We start from the raw sequence: 26,570 nt of genomic DNA, 5'->3' as shown, positions 1-26,570 counted from the left end.
TAACTTTGTAAGGGGCTGGTCTTCCAAAACACAGAGTACCTCATCTTATTTTTCATCCTAAATTCCTCTCAAGGGGCATTGTTGGTCAGCAGTATGATAATATGAAGTTAATAATATGATAACTTAATCCTATAGAACTGGGTACAAGCAACCAGAACTCTTTGATCTTCTCACCTCCTGTCACCAGGTGAGAAAGATGGCACTAGGGTAAGAAATTGTATAAATAGGCTTTACAAAAACAAAGCTTACCTTCTATTAATTTCCCCCCCTCCATATATTTCTCTGTGCTTACCATTTACTGTCCCTTGAAATCCTAACAAACCTTTTCCTTATAAAGATGGTATATACACCCCAAATTCTAGCCATTTCTTCATTATAGTTTTCTGTGCACTTCTGTATATGTATGTGAATAAAGATCTACCTTTCCTCTTGCTAGGTTAACCTGTCTCTTATAAGTTTAATTTGCAGGCCTCAAAGCACTGAAGCTAACAGGGAAGAGGAAAGGTTTTCCTCCCTCCCAACGACATTAAAACATAAAACTCTTTCTTCCTTCTTTGGTTTCTCTTTTGCTTTGTCATAGTGTCTTTAGTTGCTTCTTAGTGCTACTTTATATAAGGAAATTTAAAATTTAAATTATTAACATGAATTGTACCATTTACCTTTATATTGTACAGTGTAGTTTTAAGTGCAAATATAACCACATTTGTGCAAAACTCACTGAAATTATACAATTTATATTTTGTAGCTCATTCATGCATATGTATTTTATTCTTATAAGAACAATGGAAGAGCTGCACAAAAATAACTCAACTGTTTTATATTTTACTTCTTCATGTTCACATATTCTATTAATACCAATACTCTCTACCATGACTTATGGATGACTAAGGAAGGACCACTAAGAAAAACAACTATGGATTGCTCATCTTTCCCTTTCTTTTTCTGTAATTTTTGGTATAAGTGGTGGGCTGATACAGAGAAGTAACAAGAAAAAGAAAGGATATGTTAGGGTTCCTTGGTCACTTAGGTCTCTTAGAATGCCACAGCCTTCTTTCTCTGTCAGAAGCAAGTTCTATTTGAATGAAAAATGTGGCCTCAGCCTCTACTTAGTCATAGATGTAAACCACTTACCTTGTAATGGCATTGAGTCTCACTGAACTCCCACACATCCTTGGTCCATCAGAATTCTGTGTTCATGTGGCATCGTCTGACATTATATGCAAATGCATGGCAAAAAACTGAGGACTACATACTGCGCCTATCTCCTCTGCTCCTGTGTGCACGCCCCGGTCCCCATGGACTGCACCTACAAAACATAAATTCAAATGTACAATTATTAAGAATTTTCAGGATGATTTCAGGGCCCTAGACAGTTAAACCATGGGGCCCTTTTGAACAGGGCACCCTCTATAACTGCACAACTACATGTGGCTAGTAGTTACCATGTTAGATAGTACAGGTCTACAATACATAAAGAATTCTTTCAATTCAATAACTCCTATTAGGTTCAATACCTGCATTGGGAAGATCCCCTGGAGGAGGAAATGGCCACCCACTCCAATGTTCCTGAAGGGATAATCCCATGGACAGAGGAGCCTGACAGGCTACAGTTCATGGGGTTGCAAAGAGCTGGACACGAATGAATGACTGAGCATGCACACAATGTCAATTCCCATAGGAAAATGGGTAAAGGATATAAATAGGCAATTTACATGAGAGAAAGTACTACTAAGATACAAAAAGATGCTCAAAATTATTACTAAATTAAAAAAATCAAATTAAATCCATGAGCCCAGAAAAATCACAAAGTTGGACAATGCTAAATGTTGGTGGGGATACAGGTATAAGGTGTCCTCATTAGCTGGGGGTTGGGGACGATGGACAAGTGACTTAGTCAAATTAAATACATGAGAGCAATTAATTCTGCTGTTAGCTATTTATCCGAAAAAAACAGACATTTCTTTTTGTGTTGATTGTCTTCTCCACTTGACTATAAGCTCCACTGAGAGCAGGGACTTTAATTAGGTCATCCAGCTCAAGTGGTAAAGAATCTACCTGCAATACAGGAGACACAGGAGGCTAGTGTTCGATCCCTGGTCAGGAAGATCCCCTGAAGGAGGAAATGGCAACCCACTCCAGTATCCTTGCCTGGGAAATCCCATGGACAGGAGAGCCTGGCAGGCTACAGACCACGGGATCACAGAGTTGGACATGACTGTGATTGAGCGCACACACACTGTCAAGTCCAATGTAGGGATCAGGGCTGGCACACAGTAGATGCTCAATAAGTACTTGCAAAATGAATGAATGAATGCTGTAGTGATTACAGAAACCCAGTGAAGCATGAGTTTTACAAATGAAGAAAATGAAGCACAGATCTACCGTCATGATTCCAACATCGTATGTCCAGTTGGAGGCAGAGTTGGCATTAGCAGAAGGTCCAAAAGACTGACTCCCAGGCATCATCCATTTATTATTTCAACATTTCTTACTGCACATCTCAGGGAAAATCAGCCTACAAGTAACTGGAGAGAGCAACTGCACTATCACAATTTCAGGGGTTTTTTTTTTTTTCCATTTATTTTTATTAGTTGGAGGCTAATTACTTTACAATATTGTAGTGGGTTTTGTCATACATTGACATGAATCAGCCATGGAGTTACATGTATTCCCCATCCCGATCGCCCCTCCCACTTCCCTCTCCACCTGATCCCTCTGGGTCTTCCCAGTGCACCAGGCCCAAGCACTTGTCTCATGCATCCCACCTGGGCTGGTGATCTGTTTCACTATAGATAATATACATGCTGTTCTCTTGAAACATCCCACCCTTGCCTTCTCCCACAGAGTCCAAAAGTCTGTTCTGTACATCTGTGTCTCTTTTTCTATTTTGCATATAGGGTTATCATTACCATCTTTCTAAATTCCATATATATGTGTTAGTATGCTGTAATGTTCTTTACCTTTCTAGCTTACTTCACTCTGTATAATGGGCTCCAGTTTCATCCATCTCATTAGAACTGATTCAAATGAATTTAATGGCTGAGTAATATTCCATGGTGTATATGTACCACAGCTTCCTCATCCATTCGTCTGCTGATGGGCATCTAGGTTGCTTCCATGTCCTGGCTATTGTAAACAGTGCTGCGATGAACATTGGGGTGCAGGTGTCTCTTTCAGATCTGGTTTCCTCAGTGTGTATGCCCAGAAAATTTGAGCCTATCTCAATATAGAAAGAGTCTACTAGGTAAGGCTTTCCTCTAATGCCTTCCTGAGTTCTTGAGTGGTGCCTTTTCCAAGAGTTGCTACTTTTTTAAAAAGACAAAAAAGGGATACAAGGAAAGGGAAAGATAGGAAGCTATCTAATAGACTTAAGGTTTTAATTTTACTGCACATATTCAGCCATTCAGAAACAAAACAGGCAGACTCAGACAGAACCAATTCACAGCTTTATGTTACAGCTTTAATATTAAAAAGGGTTAACATTTATCCGCCAGCTTGTTTGCTTTTTGCCTTTCACTTTCTCTCTGTAGTTTTGATGAGTTATCTTTTGAAAATAGTTTGAGTACTTGCTTCGGTTTTCTCAGCTCTTTTTGGCGATCCTTCCCTTGGCAGGTCGCACCTTATTTGGGTCTGAGTACTCATTCTACACCTTCTCTCCACCCGCTATTTCATGAATCAAGTGTTAACTAAGTTTGTAGCAAAACAAATCCATCTGGAAATTGGCATTTATATGATGTGTTCCTAAAACTGCCATTTATTATTCCTGGCGTGTGCGTGTGTGTAAAAAAACTCAGAGTAATTTAAAGCAGGAAGTGCTGAAATGGCTGGGTGTGCGTGTAGAAGCAGGAATGCATGCCATAAGGGGAGGGCATACACTGAGAGCTCCAAAGGTTGAATGACTATCGTTGGTATCAGGCATGCTAAATATTTGACCATTTTAACTAAACACTGTTAGTCTGAACATGTTCTATCTTCTCTATTTACTAAAGGATTATTTTTCAATTGCAAAAAGGATTATAGTTATACCAAGTCAAAATACATAGCCTCTTTTCTTCATTAGTTAATTTATTTATACCCAGCCCTGCTTATGGCAAGAGGATTTGAACTAGTTCAAACACGGTGTGATGGACTGGATTATCTGGGGAAGCATTCTTTTCCTATACTGATTCCTACTTCCAAATGGATAACAGTACTAAAATTAATAACAAAATAATGATTCAGAATCACTAATATCCTCTGAGTGCCTACCATGTGCCAGGCTCTTTGCCAAGTACTATCCATATATTTTCTCATGCAGTCCTCACAACAAACCAGGAGTAGACACTACTTTTGACTCCATTTTATTGATAATAAAATGAAGTTTAGAGAAATAGAGTGAGCAACAGCATTTATTATAATGTAAGCAGTGAAGATGGGAATGAATGCAATCCTGTTCCAGGAGGTTTCCTCTCTACCAGCCCTATTCAGTAAAGTCCTGGTGGAAGATGTCCTGGCTGGAGGAGAAGTTCATAATCATTCACTTGAATCCAGGGGACACTTCCTGACAGATTAGAGGAGAAGGACAACTAAGGCTGGAGGTACAGAGACAAACTGTGTGGTTATCTCAACTTGCTCATATCCAGTGGGGGGAATATAACAAGTTCCCACACACAGTTTTCTCCATGGCATCTCTCTGAGATTTCAAATAGTGAGCACATCTATTATACTGACCAGTCTATCCCCTGGAACATTTCTGTTCGATGGGTATTTGTTAAATGAATAAATATACCATTGGGTTCACGAACTCAGAAAAGAAACCTTCTTAGGAGGCGAGTGTCTAGAGTTACTACCTTCAGGAATTAAAGAATGGAACAGGAAGACAAGTGAATTTCCCTCTAGTAGATAACTTCTAAGAATAAATGTTTCATGTTTCAGTTTCTGTGGGTCAGAAGCATCCAATTAATGCCTGTATTCCAGACCCACAGAAATTGTGAAATATGAAACATTTATTGTTTCAAATAGATAGGTTTCAGTCTAATTTGTCATGCAGCAATAAATAACTAACACTTTTCCTGATAACTTCGACAGTAAAGAATCTGCCTGAAATGTAGGAGACAAGACCCAGGTTCAATCCCTGAGTCAGGAAGATCCCCCGGAGAAGGGAATGGCAACCCACTCCAGTATTCTTGCCTGGAGAATCCCACGGATAGAGGAACCTGGTGGGCTTCCCCAAGTATGGGCTTCCCTGGTGGCTCAGATGGTATAAGAGCCTGCCTGCAGTGTGGGAGATTCAGGTTTGATCCCTGGGTCAGGAAGATCACTGGGAGAAGGAAATGGCAACCCACTCCAGTATCTTTGCCTGGAAAATTCCATGGACGGAGGGGCCTGGTGTATAGTCGTGGAGTTGTAAAGAGTTAGACACGACTGAACGACTTCACTTTCACTTTCCAATGTAACAAAGACTATAAAAAGGAACTGAAGCTATGGATGGTATAAGACCATTTATAGCTGACCTGTTTGTTATTTCCTGGCTGATTTACCCAGAGTAATTATCTGTAAACATCCTTACAACAGAAAGGGACAATGTGCTTATTTTCAGAGGCAACAAAAGGGAGAGGAGGCCTCCCTTCAGTCCCATTCCACAGTCAGTCCTAGGAAGGACGGACACTCAAGAAAATGAGCATGTCATCACAGCTTTGGAAAGGGAAGATAGCCAGGCATAGGGAGTATGTCCAAGAGTAACAATTAACTCTATGGAAAAATTCATCCTGGTTTCCAAATACTCTTTAACCCTGAGGTTGGGTGATATATCAACTGGATTAGGTTCAGCTATGTAAAACAGAAAGCTCTCAAGTAACACAGGAAAATGAGCTTGCTTATCAGTTACCTAGAATTCTCACATAGGACGAGATCATTTGAGGACTGGTCTAGCAGCTCAGGGATGTCATGCAGGTCCAGTCTCCCCCATTCATCCCTGAGGCGATGCCTAGAGGGCAGCCCCACTCTCCCAGTCCGACATGACTGTTTGATTTCTGTGTGTACATTGTCATTCTTACAACAGGATGGAGGAAAGGGCAAGGAAGAGCATACTCATCCACTTCAGCAGACCTCCTAGAGCCCCACATGACTCTTGTGTTTCTTATTGGCCAGAACTTATTCATGTGGACACCGATAGCTGGAAAGGAGGCAGTGAAATGTGTCCAGATAAACATCAAGGTCCTGTTACTAAAAGCAAGGGGAGGCCAGAAGTAACCTTTGCTACAGGTAACAGGACTGTCAGAGCAGCAGATGGCTTGTTAATTCTAAGATTTCTAGGATCTGACACATTTCACATTTTCAGTTCTATCTCTCGCCTTTAATTCTATCAAACAAGACTAGACACCACTCTCTTTGCCCTTCCATCTTCATACCTCTGCCTCTGCTGGTGCCGCTGCTGGAGTCCCAGCCCCCACCATCCATATTCATCCAGCAACACTGTCACTTCTCCTGTGATTCTTTTCTCAATCTTCTCCCTCTTCTGAAAACTCACAGCACTGATTTGTACTTTTATCCACTTACTAGAGGAAATAAATATTACCATGTGCTTTTAAACTACTAGACACTCTGTCAGGAATGCAAATATGAATTAGGTAAGGACCCAGCCATTGAAAGAATGTTTGGTGAGAGCAACTGATAAATGTTTGCTAAATAACAAATGACTAATCTGCCTTGAAGCCTCATACTAAGAATTGATTATATATGGTTTTCATAGTCATATGCATTATGAAGGATGAAATGTGGCCCATGTGCATCTAACTGAATGGGATTTCTTTAATACCTCCTGTGTGTTTGGTACTGTGTTTTGCACACGACTTGTCCATCCTACACTGACATGTTTAACAACAATGTGGCTGACATTGTGCAAGGTGCTTGGCATAAGAAGAAATGCCTGATCCTTTTCCCTTAGAAATTCAGGGAATAGGCAAATAAACATATTATTACAACCTGTTGTGATAAAGAACTAGGCTGGAGACACCTATGGAGTGATAACAATATGAAACCTAGCCTATAAGGGGCAGAAAGCCCCAATAAGAAAGTGGCATTTAAATCTGAAAGATAACTAGAAAGTGGCCAAACTCAGAAGAAAAGGGTTGAGGGAGCATCTCCTCCAAAGGCCCAGTGGTGAACAACAGAACATGGGGCATTTATGGTACAGTAGCATGGAGAAGGCAATGGCACCCCACTCCAGTACTCTTGCCTGGAAAATCCCACGGACGGAGGAGCCTGGTGGGCTGCTGTCCATGGGGTCGCCAAGAGTCGGACACGACTGAATGACTCCACTTTCAATTTTCACTTTCATGTGCTGGAGAAGGAAATGGCAACCCACTCCAGTGTTCTTGCCTGGAGAATCCCAGGGACGGCAGAGCCTGGTGGGCTGCTGTCTATGGGGTCGCACGGATTCGGACACGGCTGAAACGACTTAGCAGCAGCAGCAGCATGGCCCCACATCAGGATTCTAGGCTGGGACCAATAGGGGATGAAGCTGGTGTATTAGGTAGACAGCTGTATAAAATCAGTAACGAACTGTATTTGATGTGAATAACAGTCACCCAAAGTGTGTCTTAAACGAAAGATTATATTTTTCTATTTAATTTTTAACTTTCTCTAGCATTATTGAGGTATAACTGACAAATAATTCATATTTAAGGTATACAATGTGATGTTTTGACATAAATATATTATGTGAAATGTTTACTAAAATCAAGTTAAATAACATTTTCAACACCTTACATAGTCACCCTGGTCTTTTGGGTGAGAACAATTAAGATATACACTGCTAGTAAATTTCAAACATACAATAAATACATTATTATCAACTATAATCACTCTGCTGGACATAAGATCCCCGGAACTTACTATCCTGCATATCCGAAGTTTCATATCCTTTGGCCAACTTTAAAAGCTTTAATTTTTTTTTCCCTAGTACAATGACTCCCAGGTTAGGCAGTTTAGAAATGATATAGAAGCCTAATGGTGCCACAAGGGACTCAGGGCCCTTCTGTCACTCAGCACAGCATCCTCAGGACATACTTGATCCTTGTGGTCAGAGGATGGCCATTCCACCTTCAGCATCTCCTCAACCACCAGAAACTAGGCAAGAAGCATGAAGCATTTCTCCCTCAGAGCTTCCAGAAGGAACCAAGCTTGCTGACACCTTCACTTTGGACTTCTAAATTCCTGAAATGTGAGAGAATAAAGTTCTGCTGACTGTACCACTGAGTCTGTGGTAATCTGTTACAGCAGCTAATATAAGATTTAAATAAATGTTAAGGAGACTAAATCAACAAGACTGAGTGGGCATGAAAAAGATTCCCTGCTTTCTGGTTTGGCCAACTAGGCAAATGGTGGTGCTTTTGCTGAGGTGAGAAAACACAAGAGGAAGGACAGAATCAGAAGCACAGACAAGCTGCTTTGGAGACGCCTAAGGGACATGGAGGCAACACGTCGGGATGGAGATTAGATGCAGCAGCACCTGAGGCCATCAGAGCGGATCTTGCCTGAAAGCTGCCTAAGACTTTTCCAGGGGGATGAGACTTTCATGTGTGAAGTGATTCAGGAACACCCAAGACAGTGTGTACTAAAATGCCCAAATGTGGAGCATAACTATTTCAGGAGGCCTGAATTGGGGAAAATTAATGTAAGGTGGAAAAAATGGCCCGTGATTCTATACTAATGAGCAAGGTTGTTTCATTTTTATTATTAATTGGCACAAACGCACATTAGCCTCTGACCAAACAGGCTGTACCGACTCAAGAGGATGGTTTTCATCATATGTGTGGATGCTCGCAGAATGTTAGAATGAGAGAGGACACATCCTGTTCAACCTCCTCCCTTCACAGATGGAAAAGCAGAGACTCGGAAGGAGAAGCACTTGCCAAAGTCAGTAAAGAAGATCAAATGAGATCCCAGGACAGGCTTGACCTCCACCCTGAAACTCACTTTAGAAAACAAATTGTGAAAAACTTTATCTGAAGGAAAATGATGCATGGTTTGATGTATAAAAGTCGAATGAGGAGGAAAATGAGCAGATGAAAATACTGCCAGGCTCCAGAGCCAGAAACACCTGGTTTCAAACCCAAATGTAATCAGGGCATATCTGTAAGAATGCTTTTGGTTTTTTTTTTTTTAATACAAAGATAAGATGATTATTGGTTGGCACAATTGAGTAAGTCTAGTGGCAGGGAAGACTTTGAGTGTGGTTTAAGCAGGGCTCCAGTTTTGTTTCTGCTGCTAAGTTTTTCTCTGCCCTTTGCAGTTTCACTCTCAGACTGGTTTCCCACTGCAGCTGTACCTGACGGCATCTCACCACCCAGAGCACATGTACAGTGGTACACTGAGGTCAGAGAGCAGGGGTGGTCCACGCTTTAACTGTAAATAACCTTAAAACAGCAGTAAAACCAATGAAATTAGATCTATTATTATCATTACAACACAGAGGCATTTTGACACAAGGTGAGTGATGAAGTGCTCCTCCCACCTAAGCCAACTGCAGCCAAACCCAATGCGTGGCACCCCAGTGTAACTGTGCCCCAGAATTTCCGACACAAGTCAAGAGAGCCATACTCACTATAGGTTAAACCACCTGCCTACTCCTAAACCCAAGTGTGGCCAGTGAAAGTATGGATGTGCTGACTGGCCTAGTGTAAGTTACAGGCTGATTCCAGAGATGGAATCAGCTTTCCCAAACTCCTAAAAGTTCCCAGTTGAAACCTGGAATGGGTGAGATGGGGAAAGATGAACAGAGGCTGGTGAAGAAGCCATCAGATGTTCACCACACCTTGTGACCTTAAGAAAGGTCAAGAGTCTCAAATATGTGCTAGATACTATCTTAAGAGTTCCACATGTAGGTATCAATACATTCTAACCCAGGAGATAGCTATTCTGATTACCTCCACATATCAATCACAAGCCTAACAGAAAGCAAACAGCACACTTAAGTTAGAACACTTTGACAAGGGCTTATTTGCAAAGAGACTATTTATAAAGGTGTAGGCTGTATGTGATCACGATGGTGTGACCACTCTCCTAGAGCCAGACATTCTGGAATGCGAAGTCAAGTGGGCCTAAGGAAGCATCACTACGAACAAAGCTAGTGGAGGTGATGGAATTCCAGTTGAGCTATTTCAAATCCTGAAAGATGATGCTGTTCAAGTGCTGCACTCAGTATGCCAGCAAATTTGGGAAACTCTGCAGTGGCCACAGGACTGGAAAAGGGCAGTTTTTGTTCCAATCCCTAAGAAAGGCAATGCCAAAGAATGCTCAAACTACCGCACAATTGCACTCATCTCACACGCTAGAAGAATAATGCTCAAAATTCTCCAAGCCAAGCTTCAACAGTGCGTGAACCATGAACTTCCAGATGTTCAAGTTGGATTTAGAAAAGTAAGAGGAACGAGAGATCAAATTGCCAATACCCACTGATCATCGAAAAAGCAAGAGAGTTCCAGAGAAACATCTACTTCTGCTTTATTGACTATGCCAAAGCCTTTGACTGTGTGGATCACAACAACCTGTGGAAAATTCTTCAAGAGACGGGAATACCAGACCACCTGACCTGCCTCCTGAGAAATCTGTATGCAGGTCAAGAAGCAACAGTTAGAACTGGACATGGAACAACAGACTGGTTCCAAATCGGGAAAGGAGTGGGTCAAGGATGTATATTGTCACCCTTCTTATTTAACTTATATGCAGAGTACATCATGAGAAATGCTGGACTGGATGAAGCACAAGCTGGAATCAAGATTGCCAGGAGAAATATCAATAACCTCAGATATGCAGATGACATCACCCTTATGGCAGAAAGCAAAGAACTAAGTCTCTTGATGAAAGTGAAAGAGGACAGTGAAAAAATTGGCCTCAAGCTCAACATTCAGAAAACTAAGATCATGGCATCTGGTCCCATCACTTCATGGCAAATAGACAGGGAAACAGTGGAAACAGTGGCAGACTTTATTTTTGGGGGCTCCAGAATCACTGCAGATGTTGAGTGCAGCCATGAAATTAAATGATGCTTACTCCTTGGAAGGAAAATTATGAGCAACTTAGACAGCATATTAAAAAAGCAGACATTACTTTGCCAACAAAGGTCCATCTAGTCAAAGTTATGGCTTTTCAAGTAGTCATGTATGGATGTGAGAGTTGGACTATAAAGAAAGTTGAGCACTGAAGAACTGATGCTTTTGAACTGTGGTGTTGGAGAAGACTCTTGAGAGTCCCTTGGACTGCAAGGAGATACAACCAGTCAATCCTAAAGGAAATCAGTCCTGAATATTCATTGGAAGGACTGATATTGAAGCTGAAATTCCAATACTTTGACCACCTGATGTGAAGAACTGACTCCTTGAAAAAGACCTAATGTTGGGAAAGATTGCAGGCAGGAGGAGAAGGGGACAACAGAGGATGAGATGGTTGGATGGCATCACCGACTCAATGGACATGAGTTTGAGTAAGCTCTGGGAGTTGGTGATGGACAGAGAAGCCTGATATGCTGTAGTCCATGGGGTCACAAAGAGTTGGACACAACTGAGTGACTGAACTGAACTGAATTGAGGCTGTGTGTTAAAGAAGGAAATGGCAACCCACTCCAGTATTCTTGCCTGGGAAATCCCAAGGACAGAGGAGCCTGGCGGGTTATAATACATGAAGTCACAAGAGTCAGACATGACTACTCAGAGACTAAATAACAAAAGCAGCTTGTTGAGTGTAGAAAACTATGAAGGAGCACGGAGGGACCTAAGAATAGGAGCAACAGAGCTGTCACCACTCTTAGCCCTACAGGGACAAGGGGAGGAAGGAGTTACCGGAAGCTGAAAAAGAGAGTAAGATGTAAAGAGATGGTCTCAGAAACTCGACAGAAGCCATGGCATTTGGCTAAAAATGCAGTTAACCCAAGGCAGGTTCGCAGCAAGAGAACCTAGGAAGTAAATAATCTCCCCTCATTCCTCTTCCTCCCAGCTATGGTGGGGGCTGTGTGCTGGTCAATCTGAATAGGAAGCATATGGTGCCACAGCCTGCCGATGACAGCAGACAGTCTCCTGGGTGGAAATCAGAGCAGAAAGGGTGGAGAGTAGATTTGGAGGGGCAGAGAAATAACATCTAACCCATTCCATTTTACAGATGAGGAAATTGAGACTGGAAAGTTTAAGTTACTTTGTGTGGTCCAGAGCATATACTCTTTTTTTTTTTTTCTTTTTTCTAGCTTTACTGAGGAATACCTAGCAAAGAAGAGCATATTCTTTTAATCACTATACTGTGTAATCTTTCTGAGCAAGTAAAAATCCAGGCAGAGTGCCATATACATAAAACATGCTTCACAGATGTTATTTTTCCACTTCATTTTAGCCTCCACTGGCAAAGAGAAACCACTGATAAAATCAGAGTGTCCAGATCTTCCCCCCAGCAAAGGAACCAAAGCTCCCTCCCAGGGAGTCAGCCCACATCTCACAGTCCACACAGTTCCAAAGCACCAGGGAGGCCACAATATAAATGTAAAAGACATGCTGCCTTTCCTCTCTGCATTTCTAAACTAACTTGAATCACTGGCTGTACCACAAAAATAAATCAAAACGTGAGGGTTTGTGAACAGTTGCCATTCAAGGTGCAATTGAATTGTTACACAATGCACAGGGTAACCAGAGGCACACAGACCAAGCAAACAGGGTGTCTGACAATGTATGCAGACGCCAGCAAGCAGCGCCTGCACGGGCCCACTCTAAGAAAATCAAAGCATTTCACTGGTTTCTTCTTAATCCAATTCATGCTCTTGCTTCACTCTTGTCAGGAAGGTGGGTGGCAGACATTATTTATCATTCCAGTGTCACCAGTGGGCTCAAAGAGTGACATGATTTACCTACTGTCAAAGGAGTTTTCAAAACAGCCCAACTCCATTTGACATATTCTTTTCAGCAAGCCAAATATGCTGTCGGTCCATACCTTGAATGTGTCAATATTATTTGCAAGCGACACCCACATCCCCATCCCATGTGATAGAGTTAGGTTAGTCATTTGAAAGAGTTGATGGGGAGGTTATTCAGAAAAGAGGAGTGCTGGAAAATCTGTACTTCGGGGGCTACGCATCACATGGATGAGAGGCTGATGATTATAATGCTGATACGCAGAGGAGACGGCTGCAGAGAGCACCTCGAGTAGGCGTGCGTATGGCCCCACTTCCGGCTCAAAGCTCCCCAAGAAGGGTGCCACTGTCTCTCCCATTTTACAGAGCAGGAACACGAGTCCAGAGAGACTGAGCAACTCGCCTGGAGACAGGGTCGGATTCTTGGACATGCAACTTTAGAAGGGACCAGCATTTGGTTCAGGGCTCTACTGTAGCCATCATCAAATTCCTAATAACTTCTGAACAAGGGGACCTGCATTTTATTTACCAGGCCCTGCAAATAATGTAGCAGGCTCTGCTTGGAGGCATCTATCCTATAAATACCTACATGTTGTCCCAGGAAGAGGGGGATGACAAGATGTTCAGGTCCCTGGTCTCACGAAGCTGCCATTCCACAGAGGGAGAAAGATGACAAAGGAACAGCAAGATAATGACAGACGGTGAAGACTGCCATAAAGAAAGTAAACAGGGGGGTGAGATAAAGTAAACGTGGATGGGTAGGTGCTACTTCATATAGGGTGACCACCTGTGAACAGGTAGCACTTAATGAGACCGAGACTGAGAAGGAGCTAGCCTGTCTGGACCCAGAGCCAGGCTCAGAACGAGGGGGTGCAAACAAGGGTGAAGGAACAAAGGAGGCAGGAGTGGGACACGCGTGCAGGGGTCCAGGAAGAGTCCTCAGCGACTTCACTGCTGTGACGGGAGCCCAAGTGTGGACAGTGAGAGGAGGTGCATGTTGTAGTGAAGGGTTAGGCAGAAATCATATCATTAGGCTTACAGGACAAGATTAGGAACTAGGATTTGAAGCTCCTGCACTGTGAGGTTAGCAAAGCATATATTAATCAAGGGCATGAGACAAGGTGATGCAATTTTAAGATCACGCAGGCTATTGTGCGGAGAACAGATTAGATGAGGGCAGGAAACACAGGAGTAAATCACAACTATAACCCACCAGCACACATCATGGCTTCCAACAGAACCAGTTAGACAGAACAGGAGGATTTCAGGAAGGGTTCCAGACAATCTACATGAAACTGAATCACATTTCATGCGCATGTGTGTGTACTTGCACACACACACACACTTATAAGTCATCTGGAGAATCCACGTATAATTGATTCACATTTCATATGAGTATAAAGATAAATTCTAAATAAAATGTTAAAAAACCAAAATATACACGAATATATCATATTCCAAATTTACATTCATTAATTTGTGAAGCTGGATTAACTCAAATTTGTATATTAACCTGAGATTTAAAATTCCTTTGCTATCTCTGCTTATTAGAAGAGTCTCCTAGGATTACATGATGAGATAATTAACAACACCATCACTATTTAAAAACATTATTAAGTGCTTCCTAATACTGTACAACCTGAATAAAATAAATAGGATGCTGCTGGGACCAAAAGAAAATTGTATCTCTTATCCAAAGTTTGCAATTTCACATTTGGTGATCCCGAGCTTATCACTGGCTATTTTTTAAAAAGTAAGATGCTATGTATTTAAAGGCATATACTTGTTTTGTATTCTTAAAGAATGATTTCTCTATTTAATGTTGACACAGCAAATGATAATACTGACACATAAGGCAGGTCCATTCCCGAAGTTGCACATATATTCACTCATATAACCTGAAAATAGCAGAAAGACTCTATTATTAGCCCCCTTTTCACAGATGAAGAAACTGAACTACAGAGAACTTAACTCTTCATATTAATAACCGAATAGCAACGTTGCATGTGTGTGCTCAGTTGCTCAATGGTGTCCAACTCTTTGTGACCCCATGGGCTGTAGCCTGACAGGCTCCTCTGTCCATGGTATGTTCAGGCAAGAATACAGGAGTGGGTCGCCTTTTCCTCCTCCAGGGGATCTTCCCGACCCAGGGATGGAACCTACATCTCCTGTGGCTATTACATTGGCAGGTGGATTCTTTACCACTGAGCCACCTGTGAAGCCCCAAATAGCAAGGCTGCACTGCTCATAAGCAGGAGTTTCAGAAGAAACACCCAGGTAGTCCGGTTGTAGAGTTCACGCTGTATAGGTTGGAAGATATGGGTGGTAAACTACAGCCCAGAGGCCAAATCTGGTCCTCTGTTTTTGTAAATAAAGTTTTACTGGAACAGCCACACTCACTGGTTTACAGGTTGTTCAAGCTTGTTGTAGCAAACCTGATTTCGCTACACCAGCAGAGGTGGACTGTCATAGCAAAGATAATATGGTCCCAAAACCCTAAAGTATTTACTACCTGGTCCTTTCTACAGGAAAAGTTTACTGAACCCTGCCCCAAACTACACTGCATGTACTACCTGCCAGGCACTCTTCGAGCACCAGGGATGACATGCACACAGAACAAATGAGACTCCTGTTCTCATGGTGCTTATAATTACATAATGGATTTTGTAAGACTGTATGTGTGGGTCTGTGTGCACGCATGCGCTTGTTTGTATATGGACACATGCAGGGGAGCAATAGTCTGCTGCTATAAATTTTGACCATCCAAATACAGATGATCCCTTACATTTTATGCCTTTGTTTTTTTAAAAAAAAAAAAATCTAGTAGTAGCAGAGCCTTGGGTGTCTTAGAATTGCTTTGAAAGGGAAAACAACTGATATCATTCTAGGGCCTTCTGTCACAGGCAAGTTACAAAGAGCATGGCTCTGACACAGCAGAGTAATTCTCATGTATAAAGTACACCTGCCTATTAGAACTGTACAGCTGCCTTCTTCTTGACAAGCATGCCAATAAAAGGCTAATTAATAAAAACAAAGATTGCTAAAATTGATAAATGTTTATAATAACCAAATCTGAGCTTGCAACTGAAAAGGAAACCTGGCTAGTACTGCAGGAATTAAAATATTTCTCAATCAAAATTCTACCTGCAATATCTATTTTTTCCTTACACACTTCGTAAGATGCTATTAAGATTTTGTGATTGTCAACATTACCATGGTAACCTGTTTGAGAAGGGATGCAAAAAGATGCACTTAAGACTTCTCTATAGCTGATACTCACCAATAGTGCTCATCTTTGATTAAAAGGGTGAAGTACAAATTCTTGATGTAACCAGCACCCTATGCCAAAGAACTTGCTCTTTTTTTTGGCAGATTATCAGATAATTAAGAAATTCACTGAATTCCTAATATGAGCTGAATCCTGGTAAAATTTCACACTTGTAATCAAAACATGGTGAAAATCCATCGATAGAGAATAGTTTGCTGATCATATTATCATAATTGTTGATTGATAGATGACATTAACAGTCTAAACACAGATTTTTCTTCTCTCTTTAAAAATGCATTCTTAATTCTAACATGTGGCCTTACCTCATGAATTTTGAAGCCACTCATCTAGAATTTGTGATTCAAATTCAATCAGAATGTATTGAGTTCCTACCAGGTGCCTTCACAAGCATCTTTTATTGAATTCTCTCAGCTATACAACCATTCTTGGAAGTAGACATTATCATACCTATTTTGTAGATGAGTAAATAGAAGCTCAGAGAGGCTAAGTAACTTGCCAAAGGTCACCCAGTGAGAGAAGGGCATAGCCAAGAGTCAAATACTACTCTGTTTATGATACTTTCAGGCCCAAGCTAATGTCTATCATTCCTTAGCAATGTTTTCTTAATAGACTGTTGATTATATATAGGACAGAGGAAAAGGGCAGTATTAAAATAAGTGAGACAATTATTTTCAAGAAGCTCAAGCTCTTTAACGTCTAACACCACTATTCAAATCCCTACATGTTTGATGATTATAAATAGTTCTCTTACTTATTAAACCTTGAAACAAACTGTGCCGAATATTCTCCAGTCATCCCTTCAGACACACCCTCCATCATTTTCCAACCTATTCCATGCTAGGGGAGGCCTTTCTTGCCCTCTAGCTTTCTTGTGGGTTCAGTCAATAGACAGCATCACAGAAGATCAAAGGACAGAAAGCAAGTCAGGGTATTTATTCCCCTGCCTTCCTACAAGTTGGCAGTGTATTCATTCCTTTGATAAACGTCAAGCACCTTCCAGGCCACTTTATCCTCGAGCTACAGTTCTCACCAGGTTTCAGCAGAAACTGTCTACTTCTGTGCCTCCAGGCCTACAGGGTAACAGTACTTTCTTGCCGCTGCTATCCTGGGGTGCTTCACCATCCCTTGTGAGTTTCCTTTAACCCGGCCTTTTAGCAACAGTCCCTTCACTGACTGCTATTCAATCAAGGTTCTTCACGCAAGACCTTCGATTACTCATTTAAGATCTTTCCTCTTTTCTAAAACAAGCATTAATGCTATAAATTTTCCTCTCAGCACTGCTTTTGCTGTGTCTTACAAATTTGATACGAATTCTTTTACTCAGTTCAATGTTTTATTTCCCTTGAGGCATTCTTTTTCAACCACAGATTATTTAGAAGTGTGGTGGTTTAGTTTAAAATTGTTGGGAGATTTTTCTGTTATCTTTCTGATACTAGTTTTCTGTTCCATTTCTGGTCAAGTTCTTTCCACATGGTTTCAGTGCTTTTAAATTTATTGAGGTTTGTTTCATGGCCCACATATAGTTTATTTAGTATAGGTACCATGATAACTCAACAACAATGTGTATTCTGCTTTGTTGGATAGAGTGTTCCATGTATGTCAGTTAGATTACTGGTCAGTGGTGATGATGAGTTCTTCATCCTTGCTGATCTTCTGTCAAGTTGCTCTATAAATTTTCAATTATAATCATTGATTTGTCCATTTCATGTCTTAGCTCTGTCACTTTTGTTTTGCTTATTGTGCAGCTCTGTTGCTCTGGCACCTCAGTAATCACCTGGTGAGGATGGGGCTCAGCCCCTTAGTCCACTTTCATAGGTGGGAATAAGGATAGGACAGTAACTTTTTCTGTACAGCAGCTGTTTTCTAAAAGATTTTTGTCTTGCTAGGCTGCCCTTTCCCAGTCTTTTGGGTAAAGAAAGCAGGCTTTTGTTGGGGCTCATTTTGCCTGGACCCACTGGTCATTTCAAGTTGCCAGTTTCTTTGGCAGCCTGTCTGGGATGTGGGAGACAGAATAAACAAATACCCAAAACCCAGGGGACTCAATGCCATGTTATTATTTGGGCCCTGAGGTCTCTAGTCAGTTTGCCTTTCACAGTATCCTTATATATTCTGTATATTTGTAACATAATACATTATAATAATGATTATACATATATATATGTAATTTACAATATATGTAGTTAGTATTTATATAAATGTTAAATTACCTTATTTCTAGGGTTTTTAGTTATACTAAGCAGAAGAAATAGGACAAAATATGTCTATTCCATCTTCCCTGAAGCAGAAGTCTTCGGGTCAGGTAGTTTGAAACAGAAATTTTATTATAGGAAACTAGTTACAAAAGGTTGGATGAGCTGAAAAGCTAAACAGTGAATAAGACAACCACCCAAAGATCTGCAAGAGCAGAAAGTGGCTTCTACCGTAGGACTAAGCGTACACACAGCATAGGTGTTGTAATCAGAGCCTAACGGTTGGAGCGTCCCAATGGGACACTGGACCACAGAGGGAAAGGACTGTCCAACAGAGAGTCTGAAGGAGCTGGAGACCAGTTATGGACTACCCCCAATCCGAGGAAGAGACAGAGGGTGAAAAATACATTGGCTTCTCCCCTGACATCTCTTCCTCAATAGCCAAAACAGCTGGAAGCCCCATGTCAGAGGAAATGTCATTTACAGGAGTTAGAAATCTTGGACACTGTGTAGAGAAGGGTGAGGCAGGGAGCAAATATGGAGGCAAATAGATGCCTGGCACAAAGATGAATATAGTTATTTTAGAGCTGCCTTGGATCTGAAGTCAACAATCCTTAAGGGAAGTATGTGCTAATGGCAAGAACATAGTAAATATCTCAGAAGCTATAAGAATATATTATTGGGTGGCCTGTGTGTGTCTGGAGTAGGAGGAAAACCAGCCTAACATACCCTAAAACATCCAGATTATTTCCTTAAAATCCATCCACTTTACTCTGGCTATAACATCGTAGCTTGAAAGATAAACACAAATATTTATTCTTGTGACTATGCTATCTTTAGACTCTGGTGTTCCGATAACTGGGGAAAAATAAACCCATAGGTATTGCTGTGCCCACCTCAGTAATTATTCTTTATTGGGCTAGAAGTCTTGTGATGTGTTTTGTTTTGTTTTTTCCATTCACTAGTGAAACTAACTACCTGCATGGTAGTTTTCATGCATGGAGATGATCTGAGTAGAAGCTGGCTATGTTTCCCTTTCAGTTGGATACATGAACTTAAAAAGGGCACTAGAAAATGTTCTGTTTGAACGGGGAAAAGTTTAACAAATAGATGTTCCATGCCTATGAGTAGATCAGTCCACAGACAAGACCAACAGATTTTAGACGGACAGCTACCACTGCATCAGTGGTGCTAATTCGGTGACAATCCACGTGAAATGTCTTGGAAAGGGTCTGGTAGAAAGTTTAATTCAGCAGGACCATAAAGTTAACAATGAAGAATGATGAGTGGACGAACTTAAGCCAAATGTCGTAAAGAATGCACTCAAAGAACCCATTTTAATGAACAACTACTGTATCCATCTAAATTCTTATCTTTTCACTATATTTTGAGAATATATTTCTAAACCTGGGAGACTAAATCAACATTCCTATACAATTATTTTATAGCTCAGACTTGTTGTTACACTTCTCTCAACTGTGTGTGTGTGGGGAAGGGTTGTGTAAGAGAACTTACTTACAGGACAATAAGCTCTCTCTGTTCTCACAAACGAGTAATTGCCTTGACTGTTTTTCCCAATTAGTATAGCAACCTAGAGCTGACTACACTAGTGTTAGAAGACCAGTATATAAATTATCCTTCAACTGTCATTCAAAACAAATATCAAGACAGAACTAAATATCAGGCAGGGGGGAAAAAAGCATGGTATGCATGGTTTAATAATAATACACAAGGATAGCCAACACAGTACTTGAATAAGATGGAGGTGACAAAAGTCAATTAAAATCCTGAGACAGTTTTTGAGATTTGGAATATTAATTAGCAAAAGCAACAACAGAATACCGGCATAAACAGGCACATATTTTGAAATCTTGTTTGTAGTTCAAGAAGCCATTTTTTAAAGAGCACTTGAGAGACTGAAAAGATGCATCTAGAAAAGAAAGCAATTAAAATAATTCAGAACTGGAAGACTTTAGGTCAGCCTGGCACATGTAATACAAAAGGATATGGTGGTCAGCAGGGCATACCAGGAAAACTACTAGGACAGCTATTTCTGTGGGACCCGATAGTGTTTATTTTTTTCTGGCAAAAGCCACTTTAAAAACACAAATGTGAGAAAGTCCGTTACAAGCCTATAGTGTTGTAAACCATTATGAATTGCCTCTTTCAAGCATAAGTGAAAGAAAGGCCATTTCTGCTCTGGTTAAGCAAATCATATTTGTCCACAATAGGATTAGAGATGCCACAGACTGGGTAGTTTGGCTCTATTTCTGTGACAGGATGTCTAACCTGCAAAAATAAAAATAACTAACATCTTTCAAGAGCCTTCTTGTATACCAAGAACTACAGTAAGCTTCTAAATGCATTCATCCTTCCAGAATGTAAACTACAGGAAGGCAGGGAAACGTGCTTGTTTTAAACATTATTGCACTCTTACACCCAGCACATAGTAGGAACTCAACATATATTTTATCAATGAATGGCGTTTTTTTCAATAGTTGAATTTTCATGTGTTTATCACTTCTGCAATCAGGAAAAAATAAATTGTGGTTTACTACCTCTTGATAGTCATGCCTTTGTGTAAGTCCCTCTCCTTGAGGGTGGGCTGGATCGACTGGCTCACTTCTAACAAGAATACAGTGAAAGTAATGGAATGTCCCTTCTGAGATTAGCTTAGAAAATGACTCTGATTTCTGTCCTGTCTTCTACTGCTCTTTGGCTCGCTTATTCTGCTGGAAGCCAGCCGCCATGCTGTGAGTCACCCTACCGAAGGGCCCATGTGACAAGGCGCTGAGGGAGGCCCCTGGTGAGGAAATGAGGCCATCAGTTCAGAGGCCCCGAGGAACTGGATTCTGTCACCAAGGACATGAGAGAACCTGGAAGTAGACTCTCCAGCCTAAGTTGAGTCTAGAGATGACTGCAGTACTGGCCATGAAATCTTTTGAGACCTTGAGCCACAGTTACCCACCCAATCCACCCCTTAATACCTTAATACATCCCTTAATATACACAGAAACTATGAGATAAAAAGCACTTGTCTGAGCTGATAAGAATGCATAATTTATTACATAGCCATAGACAGCTAATACATAAATCTATAGGAAAACATCTTCTGTCACATTTTCCGTTTTTTTCCCCCTAAGGCATTGTCATTATCTACTTTCTGCTCTTCATGGAATTACTTCTGTCTCTCAAAAATTGACCTGGCAATGTGGTAACAGCTGCTCCTTCCAAGACCAAAAGATGGAGGCTGTATTACAACTGAATGTTTTCTTATTTTAATATGGTACCCTAGCATATTTACAAAGGGAGTTTTAAACAGTTCCTGGAAAATTATAATTAAATCAAAGTTCAGAAGCTACTTTAAAATCCATTAAGTTTATTCATTAAAACACTGTACATATCACAATGATAGTAAGTGTTAAAATTGATCTTCAGCCTCCTTCCTATTGAAGCTAAAATGGGTTCTCCCTATCTAGTTCCATCTATGGTATAATGACATCCATCTGTTTTCTTTCTAATAGCCAGACAACAGCTGTACAAAAGAGTCCTAAGGATTCACACCAATTCACCATTCCATTCTAAATATAGTTAACACTCTGTTGTCTGGCCCCCAAATTCCAATAATATGTATACATTACAGCTTACTTGTGCGTTGCCAACATATAACCCCTTAAATTCTGTAAGATACATCTGATACTAAAATGAAAGCATAATAATTTAACCTTTGAAACTGGAAGGGTCTTATGAGTTGCCATTATGAATAGAAAATATTATTTTATTTCATTAATGTGGGTCTCTTATAATGTAGCTTTATCACAGGCCTTTTGCTTATCTCCCTGGACTATAGATATTCTATTTTATCCCCCGGGACTATCTGACATACAGTAGAAACTCAGAAATATATGCCTAATGATTTAATACATGAACTCCACCCTCATATCTTCATTCAAAGATATTTCAGCATGGTCCTAGCTCTCAAGAAGTGACAAGACAGGGGAGGAAATACACAAATAACAATGACGTACTGAATAAAGCAGTAATAAGAACTGCTTTGGGAAGTATTCAAAATGATATTAGGAATTTATTAAAAACACACAAATCCCTGGACCCCAGCCTCCAGGTGAATTTCTAATTTCAGATGTGAGGGAGTTGCAAGCAAACTTTTCTTTTCATTTTTCCTCCCTAATGTTTATTTATTTGTTTGGCTTCATTGTGGGATCTTCAATCTTTGTTGTGGCATGTGGGTTCAAGTTCTCTGACCAGGGGTCAAACCTGGGCCCCCTCCATTGGGAGGATGGAGTCTTAGCCACTGGACCACCAGGAAGTCCTAGCAAACTTTTTCTATAAAATAGCCATAGAGTAAGTATTTGAGGCTTTGCCAGACATATATTTCTGTTGCAGCTAATCAAAGCTACTACTCTAGTGTGAAAGCGTCTGTAGACAACAGATAAGTGAACAAACATGGCCATATTCCAATAAAACATTATATGTAGACATTGAAATCTGAATTTCAGAAATTTTTCACATCACATTGTTCTTTAATTTTTTTTAACCATTATAAAAATACAATAACCATTCTTTGCTCCTGGACTATACAAAAACAGACAGCTGGCCATATTTGGCCTTCAGGTCATAGTGGCAAACTCTTGGCATAGATGAAAGAGCACAAACTCTGGAGTCTTGGTGATCTAAGTTAGTATTCCAGCTCTGAGCCTTTCTAGCGGAGGACTTGGGCAAGCTACTTCCCCATATGCACCTGTCTCTTCACCTGAGAGATGAGAGACTTCAGTAATATCTACTTCATCCATAGGATGACAATAAACTTGAAGACCAAAAAAAAAAAAAAAGAGGCTAAAAGGCCTGTCTGCTAAAACAACAACTGTGCTACTTGAATTATCATAGTAAACATGTTTTCTTTTAACATGCCAATCAGAGAACTAATTTGGACATGGGATTTAATTAAATGCAGTTGGCTGCATCACTAATAAACTCCTCTCTCTTCATCATATTCTATTACACAGTAGTCAGTTCTTTTTGGCATTTGTTATTGTAATGTGATGAGACCTCACCATAGCGTGTCATGGAGTGCACCAGGCAGCATCTTTTATTTTTATATGACTAGGTTTTAATGGGATTTTACAATTTAGCTCTAGGATGTCTAGCTTGCCAAATCATTCAGCAAATGCTAAGGAAATTGTCTTAACTAGCATACTGCAAGTAAATGGTTCAATTTAATATATCATAAAAATAATAAAAAGAGGAAAATAAAATGGATAGGAAAAAATCATTTTGGAGAAAAGCCTAGTTTTCTACTGAATTAAGATGTTAAGAAACACAGTTTATCTTTTATTTCTTCCATTTATAGAGGGAGAAGCATTATAGCTACTGTGATCACGATTCCCTGCAAACCTCTCCCCTCCCAAAAGACACGTTCTTAGTTTAATCACATTTACTTTACACCAGGCCTGACAAGTAGTCAGTCACCCAGCCTCTTTTCACAATCTTTCTCTGATAAAGAGGAGTCTTAAAGGAATGCTTTAACTCAAGAAAATGAATATCTAAATATCAGAACGTTAAGCATTAGACTACAAGCAAGTATGCAGTGGTGAGGGTAGTGAGACAGTACAGTTACAGGTAGAAAGTAAGCCCACCTCTGTTATTTGCGGGACCCAGGGAAGGAGCACAAATGGAGAACACATAGCATGTTGAAATATTTAGAAATTATAAATGAAGCAGCATCTCACCCAAAGTACTAGGCCCAATATCTAGGACTCGCCCTCCAGCCTGGATGTTAAAAGCCTGCTGGACTGTGTAATAGCACAGATATGCTGGGCAAGACAGGATGGAACCTAGACCTCGGTTCCCACTCTGGACTTCTGAGTGGTAACTGGACTTAAACACCATTAGAACTCATGATCGAGTTCAGCAAGGTCACAAGATACAAGATCAATGTGTAAAAATCAATGATATTTTGAGACACTAGCAATGAAAAATACAAAGCCAAAATTAAGAAAGCAATTCCATTCACAGTAGCATCAAAGATAAAATACTCAAGACATAAACTTAATAAGTATCAAGTGTATACTCTTTAGGAAACATTTTTGAAAGAAATTAAAGAAGACCTAAGTAAATGGAAAAGACATTCCGTATTCAAGTATTACTAAACTAAATACTGTTAAGATGGTTATACTGTCTAACTTGGGCAGATTCAATGCGATCCATATCAAAATCTCAGCTGGCCTTTTTTGCAGAAATCGACAACTTGTTCCTACATTTCACATGGAAATGAAAGGAACTCAGAATAGCTAAACCAACTTTGAAAAAAGAAGAGCAAACTTGGAAGATTCAATTCTCAATTTCAAAATTAACTATACAGCTATAGTAATCAAGACAGTGGTACTAGATGGACAGATGTATAAATCAATAAAATAGACTTAAAAATCCACAAGTGTAACTTCAATTGATTTATGGTCAGTTGATTTTTCACAGGAGTGCCAAGACAATTAAATGAGGGATATACTTGTCTTCTCAACAAATGGTTTGGGGATATTCACAAAGTAAAGAGGTTTAATCCCCACAATCTAGAAAATCTGACTCAAAATGGATTACAGAACTAAACATAAGAGGTATACTATGAAACTTTTAGAAGAAAATATAGAAGTAAATCTTTATGACTGTGTTAGGCAAAGCTCTCTGAGATATTACATCAAAAGCACAAAAAACAGAAGAAAAAAACAGATAAATTAAGACTTCATGAAAAATTAAGACCATTTGTGCTTCAGAGGATACCATGAATAAAATTAAAAAGCATGGACTGAGAAAAAAATACTTGCAAATCATATATCTGATAAAGGACTTGTGTTCAGAATATATAAAGAACGCTTACAAATCAATAATTGAAAAGTAACACAATTTAGAAATGGGCAAAGATTTTGAAGAGACATTTCTCCCAAGAAGGTATACAAATGGCTAATAAGCATTTGGTAAAATGCCCAATATCATTATTCATTAGGGAAATACACATCTGAGCCACAATGAGATACCATTTCATACCCACTAGAATGGCTATAACCAAAAGACAGAAGAAAGATAATGTTGGAACCCTCAAACATTTCTGGTGTGAATATAAAATAATGCAACCACCATGGAAAATATTTGGCACTTCTTCAAAAAGTTAAACATGGAGTTATCACGTGACGCAGAACTTCTACTCCAAGGAAGCCAAGAGAAGTAAAAATACATGGACACACAAAAACTTGTACATGAACGTTCACAGCAACAGTATTCTTAATAGCCGAAAGGTGGAAACAACCCACATGTCCGTTAACTGAAGAATGGACGATGGAATATATGACGATAAAAAGGGGTGACATAGCTGTACGTGCTATGACATAGATGAGCCTAGAAAACATTACGTTAAGTGAAAGCAGTCACAAGATGCCATATATTGTATGATTCCCGAAACAGGCAAAGCTCTAAGGACAGATACTGCATTAGAAATTGTCTACTGCTGAGGTGGCTGGGAGGAAATGGGGAGTGACTGCTAATAGATACAGGTTTTGTTTTGGTGTGATGAAAGTTTTCTAAAATTGATTGTTGTGATGGTTACACAACTGTGAATACACTAAAAACCACTGAATTATACATTTTAAATGGATGAGTTGTATGACACGTGAATATATCTCAAAAAGTTGTTTTAAAAAAGCCCAAAATTATACCACCCAGTTATCTGAGGAACATGGTCTGTCTAGATACCTGCTTATTCATGTATTCATTAGATCATCAGATGTTTATGACTGTGCACTGTGTACAAAGTGTGAGACTGGGACTTTCTGTGGGCATGAAGCTCTGTGTCTTGCTCACCCCTGTCCCTCATGTCTAGAACTGTGCCTAGCACAGAGACTGTGACTTTCTCCCAGCCCTCACCTCCCACGCTTGCAAGATTTCAGTCTTGCATCCTCAAAGGTCATTCTCTTCCTTAGTTGCCATACATTCAACTGTTTACTCAACTTTCTTACAAGAGTAAAAAGAAAAAACAATCTCCGTGCCTGGATATTTGTCATATGTGGGATCATTTAAAATTGGGTTCTTCTCTTGCTGTGTCTAACAGTGGAACCAGCAGAAACTTCGGGGATGTCCACTACAGCACATGGGCAAGGCAGTCAGAGAGTTACTGGACACTCAATAAACTTCTCTTTGTTTCTCAGAGAATATGAAG

The 26,570-nt window shown here is 40.1% G+C and overlaps 2 long non-coding RNA genes across 7 annotated transcripts in view; one reads left to right on the top strand and one right to left on the bottom strand.

Moving 5' to 3' along the window:
• Positions 1-26,570, top strand: part of LOC139031249 (uncharacterized) — a 251,906-nt gene that overhangs the window by 92,390 nt on the left and 132,946 nt on the right. The gene's annotated exons all lie outside the window — the stretch shown is intronic.
• LOC110150399 (uncharacterized) overlaps positions 1-26,570 on the bottom strand; it is an 86,203-nt gene that overhangs the window by 18,714 nt on the left and 40,919 nt on the right. For all 5 annotated transcript variants that reach the window (XR_002317712.2, XR_011483713.1, XR_011483716.1 and 2 more), the window contains one exon: positions 1,132-1,306. This is a non-coding gene — a long non-coding RNA (uncharacterized lncRNA). The remainder of the gene's footprint in view (positions 1-1,131; positions 1,307-26,570) is intronic.

Source organism: Odocoileus virginianus, chromosome 26, assembly GCF_023699985.2.
Source record: "Odocoileus virginianus isolate 20LAN1187 ecotype Illinois chromosome 26, Ovbor_1.2, whole genome shotgun sequence".
Lineage (NCBI taxonomy): Eukaryota > Metazoa > Chordata > Mammalia > Artiodactyla > Cervidae > Odocoileus > Odocoileus virginianus.
Note: the sequence above shows the minus strand (reverse complement) of the source record. Positions and strands in the feature narration are given on the sequence as shown.